The sequence below is a fragment of the Pristiophorus japonicus genome, chromosome 21 (assembly GCF_044704955.1).
Source record: "Pristiophorus japonicus isolate sPriJap1 chromosome 21, sPriJap1.hap1, whole genome shotgun sequence".
Lineage (NCBI taxonomy): Eukaryota > Metazoa > Chordata > Chondrichthyes > Pristiophoridae > Pristiophorus > Pristiophorus japonicus.
Genome location: NC_091997.1, coordinates 48262130 through 48271658, shown reverse-complemented (window position 1 = coordinate 48271658; position 9529 = coordinate 48262130).

Genomic DNA, 9529 nt, shown 5'->3' with positions numbered 1-9529 from the left:
AGGCTGACACTCCAGTGCAGTGCTGAGGGAGCGCTGCACTGTCGGAGGTGCCGTCTTTCGGATGAGACATTAAACCGAGGCCCAGTCTGCTCTCTCAAGTGGATGTAAAAAATTCCATGCCACTATTTCGAAGAAGAGCAGGGGAATTATCCCTGGTGTCCTGGCCAATATTTATCCTTCAATCAATATAACCAAAAAAAACAGATTATCTGGTCATTATCACATTGCTGTTTGTGGGAGCTTGCTGTGTGTAAATTGGCTGCTGCGTTTTCTACATTACAACAGTGACTACACTCCTACAGTACTTTATTGGCTGTAAAGCACTTGGAGACGCCCGGTAGTCGTGAAAGGCGCTATATAAATCCAAATCTTTCTTTTCTTTCTTTCTTTAGTATATAATAAGAACACAAGAATTCAGAGCAGGAGTAGGCCATACAGCCCCTCGAGCCTGCTCTGCTGTTCATTAAGATCATGGCTGATCTTCGACCTCAACTTCACTTTCCCGCCCAATTCCCATATCCCTTGATTCCCCTAGACTCCAAAAATCTGTCTCTCCCAGTTTTTGACTCATCATCTACAGCCCTTTGTGGTAGAGAATTCCAAAGATTCACAACCGTCTGAGTGAAGAAATTCCTCCTCATCTTAGTCTAAAATAGCCGACCCCTTATTCTGGGACTCCCCAACCAGAAGAAATTACCTCTCAACATCTACCTTGTCAATCTCCCTCAGAATCTTATAGGTTTCATGGGGCACTGGCACCAGTACTGAGATAGGAGGGAGCTGTTCCGTTGGGACGGGCGTCACTTGAACCAGGCTGGGGCCAGAGTCCTGGCGAATCGAATAACTAGGGCTGTAGATAGGGCTTTATACTAAATAGTGGGGGGGAGGTATCCGATGGGCAGAAATGTAAAAAGAGAAAGGAGAAGGCAAAAGTGCAGGGTAGCGATAGGGGTAATGATAACCAGAGTGTGACAGGAAGGGACAGAGCGTATACACATAAGACAAAATTAAAAGCTCTATATCTGAACGCACAAAGCATTCGTAACAAGACAGATGAATTGACGGTGCAAGTAATAAATGGGTATGATGTGATAGCCATTACAGAAACGTGGTTGCAAGGTGACCAAAGCTGGGAACTGAATATTCAGGGATATTTGCTATTCCTTAAGGATAGGCAGAAAGGAAAAGGAAGTGGGTAGCTCTGTTAATAAAGGATGAGATCAGTGCAGTAGTGAGCAATGATATTGGCTCAGAAGATCAAGATATGGAATCAGTTTGGGTGGATATAAGAAATAATAAAACAAAGTCACTGGTGGGAGTCTACAGGCCCCCGAACAGTAGCCACACTGTAGGACAGAGTATAAATCAAGATATAATGGAGGCTTGTAGGAAAGGTACGGCAATAATCATGGGCGATTTTAATCTTCATATTGATTGGACAAATCAAATTGGGAACGGTAGCCTGGAGGAAGAGTTCATAGAGTGTATGCGGGATGGTTTCTTAGAACAATGCGTTGTGGAACCAACCAGGGAGCAGACTATTTTAGATCTGGTAATGTGTAACGAGTCTGGATTAATTAATGATCTTGTAGTAAAGGATCCTCTTAGGAAGAGTGATCATAGCATGGTAGAATTTCAAATTCAGTTTGAGGGTGAGAAAGCTAGGTCTCAAACTCGTGTCCTGAACTTAAATAAAGGCAATTACAAAGGTATGAAGGCAGAGCTGGTTAAAGTGAACTGGGAAAATAAATTAAAGGGTAAGGCTGTAGAAACGCAGTGGCAAATATTTAAGGAGATATTTCATAACTCTCAGCAAAGATATATTCCATTGAGAAACAAAGACTCCAAGAGAAGGATGAACCATCCATGGCTAACTAAGGAAGTAAAGGATGGTATCAAATTGAAAACAAAGGCATACAATGTTGCGAAGAATAGTGGAAGGCCAGAGGATTGGGAAATGTTTAGAAACCAGCAAAGGACAACTAGAAAAATGAAAGCAAGAAGATACAGTATGAGAGTAAACTAGTAATAATTATAAAAACAGATAGTAAGAGCTACTACAGGTATATAAAAAGGAAGCGAGTAGCTAAAGTAAAGTAAACGTTGGTCCCTCAGAGGATGAGACTGGGGAATTAATAATTAACACGGAAATGGCAGAGACTTTGAACAAATATTAAATTTTGGTTTTCACGGTAGAAGACACTAAAAGCATCCCAAAAATTGATAATCAAAGGGCTATTGGCGGGGGGGGGGGGGGGGGGGGGGGCGGAACTTAAAACAATCACTATCACGAGAGAAAAATTACTAGACAAATTAATGGGACTAAAGGTGGACAAGTCCCCTGGACCTGATGACCTGCATCCTAGGGTCTTAAAAGAGGTGGCTGTAGAAATAGTGGATGCATTGGTTGTAATCTACCAAAATTCCCTGGATTCTGGAGAGGTCCCAACAGACTGGAAAACCGCAAATGTAACACCCCTATTTAGAAAGGAGGGAGACAGAAAACAGGAAACTATATACCAGTTAGCCTAACATCTGTCATTGTGAAAATGCTCGTGTCCATCATAAAGGAAGTATTAGCAGCTCATTTAGAAAATCACAATGCAGTCAAGCAGAGTCAGCATGGTTTTATGAAAGGGAAATCATGTATGACAAATTTACTGGAGTTCTTTGAGGATGTAACGAGGAGGGTGGATAAAGGGGAACCAGTGGATGTCATGTATTTGGATTTCCAGAATGCATTCAATAAGGTGCCACATAAACAGTTACTGCACAAGATAAGAGCTCATAGGGTTGGAGGTAATATATTAGCATAGATAGAGGATTGGCTAACTAACAGAAAGCAGAGAGTCGGGATAAATGGGTCATTTTCAGGTTGGCAAACTGCAACTAGTGGGGTGCCACAGGGATCAGTGCTGGGGCCCCAACTATTTACAATTTATATTAATGACTTGGATCAAGGGACTGAGTGTAATGTAGCCAAGTTTTACAAAGGTAGGTGGGAAAGCAAATTGTGAGGAGGATGCAAAGAATCTACAAAGGGATATAGACAGGCTAAGTGAGTGGGCAAAAATTTGGCAGATGGAGTATAATATGGGGAAATGTGAGCTTATCCACTTTGGTAGGAAAAATAAAAGCAAATTATTATTTAAATGCAGAGAGATTACAAAATGCTGCAGTACAGAGGGATCTGGGGGTCCTTGTACTTGAAACACAAAAAGTTAGTATGCAGGTATAGCAAGTAATTAGGAAGGCAAATGGAATGTTGGCCTTTATTGCAAGGGGATGGATATAAAAACAGGGCATTGGTGAGACCACACCTGGTGTACAGTTTTGGTCTCCTTTTTTAAGGAAGGACATACTTGCACTGGAGGCAGTTCAGAGAAGGTTTACGAGGTTGATACCTGAGATGAAGGGGTTGTCACATGGAGAAAGGTTGAGTAGGTTGGGCATCTACTGATTGGAGTTTAGAAGACTTATAGGTGATCTTATCAAAATGTGAGGGGGCTTAACATGGTAGATGTAGAGAGGATGTTTCCCATCATGGGGGAATCTAGAACTAGGGGGCATAGTTTCAGAATAAGGAGTTGCCCACTTAAAATGGAAATGAGGAGAAATTTCTTCTCTCAGAGCGTTGTGAATCTTTGGAATTCTCTACCCCAGGGAGCTGTGGAGGCTGGGTCATTGAATGTATTTAAGGTGGAGATAGACAGATTTTTGAAAGATAAGGGAGTCAAAGGTTATGGGGAGCGGGAGGGAAGTGGAGTTGAGGCCAAGATCAGATCAGCCATGATTTTATTGAATGGTGGAGCAGGCTTGAGGGTCCAAATGGCCTACTCCTGCTCCTATTTCTTATGTTCTTATGTTCAATGAGATCGCCTCTCATTCTCCGAAACACCAGAGAGTGTAGGCCCATTCTACTCAATCTCTCCTTATAGGACAACCCTCTCATCCCAGGGATTAATCCAGTGAACCGTTGTTATATAGATTGGGTATACAGTGCTATCAAGTGGCATTTACTAACTGTTAACCAATGTCCTGTTTGGGTTCCGCTAGGACCACTCGGCTCCAGACCTTATTACAGCCTTGTTCCAAACATGAATAAAAGAGCTGAATTCCAGAGGTGAGGTGAGAGTGACTGCCCTTGACATCAAGGCAGCATTTGATCAAGTGTGGCACCAAGGAGCCCTGGTAAAATTGAACTCAGTGGGGATCAGGGGGAAATCTCTCCACTGACTGGAGTCATATCTAGCACAAAGGAAGATGGTTGTGGTTGTTGGAGGTCAATCATCACAGCCCCAGGACATTGCTGCAGGGGTTCCTCAGGGCAGTGTCCTAGGCCCAACCATCTTCAGCTGCTTCATCAATGACCTTCCCTCCATCATAAGGTCAGAAGTGGTGATGTTCGCTGATGACTGCACAGTGTTCAGTTCCATTTGCAACTCCTCAGATAATGGAGCAGTCCATGCCCGCATGCAGCAAGACCTGGACAACATTCGGCCTTGGGCTGATACAAGTGGCAAGTAACATTTGCGCTACACAAGTGTCAGGCAATGACCATCTCCAACAAACGAGAGTCTAACCACCTTCCCTTGACATTCAACAGCATTGCCATCATTGAATCCCCCACCATCAACTTCCTGGGTGTCACCATAGAAACTTAACTGGGGACCAGCCACATAACTACAATCACTAACTGGCCAGAAGCTGGGTATCTGCGGCGAGAGTCTCACCTCCTGACTCTCCAAAGCCTTTCCACCACATACAAGGCACAAGTCAGGAGTGTGATGGAATATTCTCCATTTGCCTGGATGAGTGCAGATACAACAACACTCAAGAAACTCGACACCATCCAGGACAAAGCAGCCTGCTTGATTGGCACCCCATCCACTACCTTAAACATTCACTCCCTCCAGCATTGGCGCAGTGTGTACCAGCTACAAGATGCACTGCAGCACTCACCACAGCCTCTTTGACCGCACCTCTGAAGGACAATTAGGGATGGGCAATAAATGATAGCCTTGCCAGTGATGCCCACATGCCATGATTGAATAAAAGAAATAAAGTGTGTGGACAGTACAGTCTGTACGGTGATGACACTCAGCTCTACCTCACCACCATCTCTCTCGACCCCTCTGATTTGTCACTCTGTTTGACATCCAGTACTGGATGAGCAGAAATTTTCTCCAATTAATTATTGAGAAGACTGTAGCCATTGTCTTCGGTCCCCGCCACAAACTCCGTTCCTCGCCTTGGCTGCTGTCCTTTGCTCATCGACAGAAAACGTTAATCCTGTTTCACTCTCCACAGATGCTGATTATATATAAAAACGCGTTGTTGTACAGTGTATAGAATGAGTGTGATGGAATCCTGACCAACGGATCCACCACAGACCCAATCCATGTCCGGACCGGGGTCAAGCAGGGTTACGTCATCGCGCCAATCCTCTTCTCGATCTTCTTTGCTGCAATGCTCCATCTCACTCCCAACAAGCTCCCCGCTAGAGTGGAACCAATAGGAACCTGTTCAACTTTCGTCGCCTCCAGGCTAGATCCAAGGTCGTCCCATCCTCTGTCATCGAATTACAGTACACGGATGACGCTTGCATCTGCGCACACTCAGAGGTCGAACTCCAAGTCATTGTCAACATCTTCACCAAGGCGCATGAAAGCATGGGCCTGACACTAAGAAAAAAGTCCTCCACCAACCTGACCCCTCCTCACAGCACTGACCCTCCCCGGTCATCAAAATACATGGCGCGGCTTTGGACAACGTGGATCACTTCCCATACCTCGGGAGCCTACTATCAGCAAGGGCAGACATCGACGACGAGGTTCAACACCGCCTTCAGTGCGCCAGTGTAGCCTTCGGTCGCCCGAGGAAGAGAGTGTTTGAAGACCAGGACCTCAAATCTGGCATCAAGCTTATGTCTACAGGGCTGTAGTAATACCCGCCCTCCTATATGGCTCAGAGACTATATACAGTAGACACCTCAAATCACTGGAGAAGTACCACCAGCAAGACCCTGCAAATCCACTGGGAGGACAGACGCACCAGCGTCAGTGTTCTCGATCAGGCCAACATCCCCAGGATCGAAGCACTGATCACACTCAACCAGCTCCGTGAGGCTGGCCACATCGTCCGCATGCCCGACACAAGACTCCCAAAACAAGCGCTCTACTCGGAACTCCTACACGGCAAGTGAGCCCCAGGTGGGCAGAGGAAACGCTTCATGGACACCCTCAAAGCCTCATTGATGAAGTGTAACATCCCCACCGGCATCTGGGAATCCCTGGCCCAAGACTGCCCTAAGTGGAGGAAGAGCATCCGGGAGGGCGCTGAGCACCTCGAGTCTCATCGGCGAGAGCATGCAGAAACCAAGCGCAGGCAGCGGAAGAAGCGTGCGGCAAACCAGTCCCACCCACCCTTTCCTTCAACGACTGCCTGTCCCACCTATGACAGAGACTGTAATTCCCGTATTGGACTGTAGTTACCTGAGAACTCACTTTTAGAGTGGAAGCAAGTCTTCCTCGATTTCAAGGGACTGGCTATGATGATGAGAATGAGTGGATGATACAGTGGATTTCGAGTGAGCGTACAGCAACGTTCCTGTTATGCTCTGGAGGTCCCATGCAGATCGCTCAACGGAAATTACAACTGAAATAATTGGGAGGAACAAGCATCGCGAGACCTGACTGGGTGCGGGGCTTGAACAGGCAGCAGCACAGTGGGAGAGTCACAGATCGGGAGGATCCGGAGGTCGGGAGGAGCCGGAGATCGAGAGGAGCCAGAGATCGAGTGGATTCAGAGATCGAGTGGATCCAGAGATCGAGTGGATCCAGAGATTGAGTGGATCTAGAGATCGAGTGGATCCATCTGCAGCAGCGACAAGAGTAAGAGACAAAAAGCAAAAAGAATCAAAATCAAAGTATCACAGCCAAGCAGGTAAGCGATTGGCCTGTTGGTTGGTGAGTATTTCTCTTTTTTTTAAAACTTTGGGCATTTGTGTAAGTTAGGAGCTGCAATTAAATAAATAAGTGATATTTATTATCTTAAAAAAAAACTAATTAATTAAATCAGCTGTTTGCTGAGTATCTGCAGGGTGTGTTTTGTTAAAGTTTAGAGTTTATTTCTGCTTGATAGTTCCAAGTCTAACTCGAGGGATGGCAGGGCAACTCATTCCCGTGGACTGCACATCCTGTGGCATGTGGGAAGTCCCGGACGCTTCGTGCAGCCTGGACGACCATGTGTGCAGGAGGTGTCTCCAGCTGCACCAACTCTAGTTCCGTGTTTCGGAGCTTGAGCGGTGGCTGGAATCAATGCGGTGCATTCGTGAGGCTGAGAACTACATGGTTAGCACATTTCTAGAGGTGGTCACCCCGCAGCTTAAGAGTGTGCAGGCAGAGAGGGAGCGGGTGACCACCAGACAGAAGAGGAGGACCAGGCAGGTAGTGCAGGAGCCCCTGAGTCCATCTCGCTCTCCAACCGGTACTCTCTTCTGAGATGGTGCCTCTGGGGAGTGCAACCAGAGCCAAGTCCATGGCACCATGAGTGGCTCAGCTGCACAGGGGGTCGTGATGAAAAATGGAAGAGCTATATCTATAATCGTCAGGAGAGCAGACAGGCATTTCTGTGGCCACAGATGTGACTCCAGGATGGTATGTTGCCTCCCTGGTACCAGGGTCAAGGATGTCACCAAGCGGCTGCAAGGCATTCTGGGGGGAGCAGGTGAACAACCAGAGGTCGTGGTCCATATCGGGACCAATGACATAGGTAGAAAGAGGGATGAGGTCCTGCAGGCAGAATTTAGGGAGCTAGGAGAGAGATTAAAAAGCAGGACCTCAAAGGTAGTAATTTCCGGATTACTCCCGATGCCACGAGCTAGTGAGTACAGAAATAGGAGGATAGAGCAGATGAATGCGTGGCTGGAGAGATGGTGCAAGAGGGAGAGCTTTAGATTCCTAAGGCATTGGGACTGCTTCTGGGGAAGGTGGGACTTTGGCAAGCCGGATGGGTTGCACCTCAACAGAGCCGGGATCAATATCCTCGCAGGGGGATTTGCTAGTGATGTTGGGGAGGGTTTAAACTAGCTTGGCAGGGGATGGGAACCTGATAATAGATTAAGTAGGGAGGGGAGTAAAGCTGGAATTGGAAAGCAAAAATATAGAAAGTGAATTTGAAGGACAGAGGAAACAAGGGCTAGAAAGTAGGCAACACGGTCTGGCTATATTAAATGGTATATACTTCAATGCAAGGAGTATAGCAAATAAGGCAGATGAGCTGAGAGCACAGGTAGACACTTGGGAGTATATTATTATAGCTATTACAGAGACATGGCTAAAAGAGGGGCAGGTTTGGCAGCTTAAAATTTCTGATTACAGGACTTTCAGACCGGATAGAGAGGGGGTTAAAAAGGGAGGGGGTCATGGTATTGATGAAATAAACTATTACAGCGGCGAGGAGGAATGATATTTTAGAGAGATCATCAAACGAGGCCATATGGGTCGAGTTGAAAAACAAAAAAGGGATGATCACACTGTGGGTGTGTACTATAGACCCCCAAACTTTGGGCTCAATTTTGCCCAAGCACGTTTTCTGGCATATTGCCAGAGTTATGCCGGGTTTTTAGGTCCAGAAATGCGCCAGAAATTATTGAACTAACTTTCCACGATCTTTATACATATGAGGAGAGACTGGATCAACTGGACTTGTATACATTGGAGTTTAAAAGAATGAGAGGGGATCTCATAGAAACATATACGATTCTGACGGGATTGGACAGGTTAGAGGCAGGAAGAATATTCCCGTTGCTGGGGAGTTCCAGAACCAGGCTCACAGTCTAAGAATAAGGGGTAAGCCATTTAGGACCGAGATGAGGAGAAACTTCTTCACTCAGAGAGTGTTTAACCTGTGGAATTCCCTACAGCAGAGAGTTGTTGATGCCAGTTCGTTAGATATATTCAAAAGAGAGTTAGATATGGCCCTTACGGCTAAAGGGATCAAGGGGTATGGCGAAAAAGCAGGAAAGGGGTACTGAGGTTGAATGATCAGCCATGATCTTATTGAATGGCGATGCAGGCTCGAAGGACCGAATGGCCTGCTCCTGCACCTAATTTCTATGTTTCTATGTTTCTAATCCAGAACCGCGCAGTGTGGCCAGTTGCCTCGGGGGGTGGAGCCTGCTATCTGCGCCGAAAAACACAGCTGGGCCTTCTGCGCATGCGCAGGAAAAAAACCTTACGTTTTTGACGTCACTGCAATGGACGCGCATGCACAGTACAGCTCCAAGTTGGCAATCGGCCATTTTTAAAGAGCCAGTTGTGTGTGTGGCCCCAAGTGAGTGCCTTCCAAGTCCACTCCACGTCCCGCCCCTAGCCCAGGCCGAAGGGCTTGCCGGTCCATCTGCTCCCTCCCTTGCCGACCCTCTCCTGGCCCCAAGTGCCTTCTCAGTCCGCTCTGCTCCACTCCCCGCCTCTAGCTCAGGCTGAAGGGCTTGCCGGTCAGTCCACTCCCTCCCCTGTCGACCCGC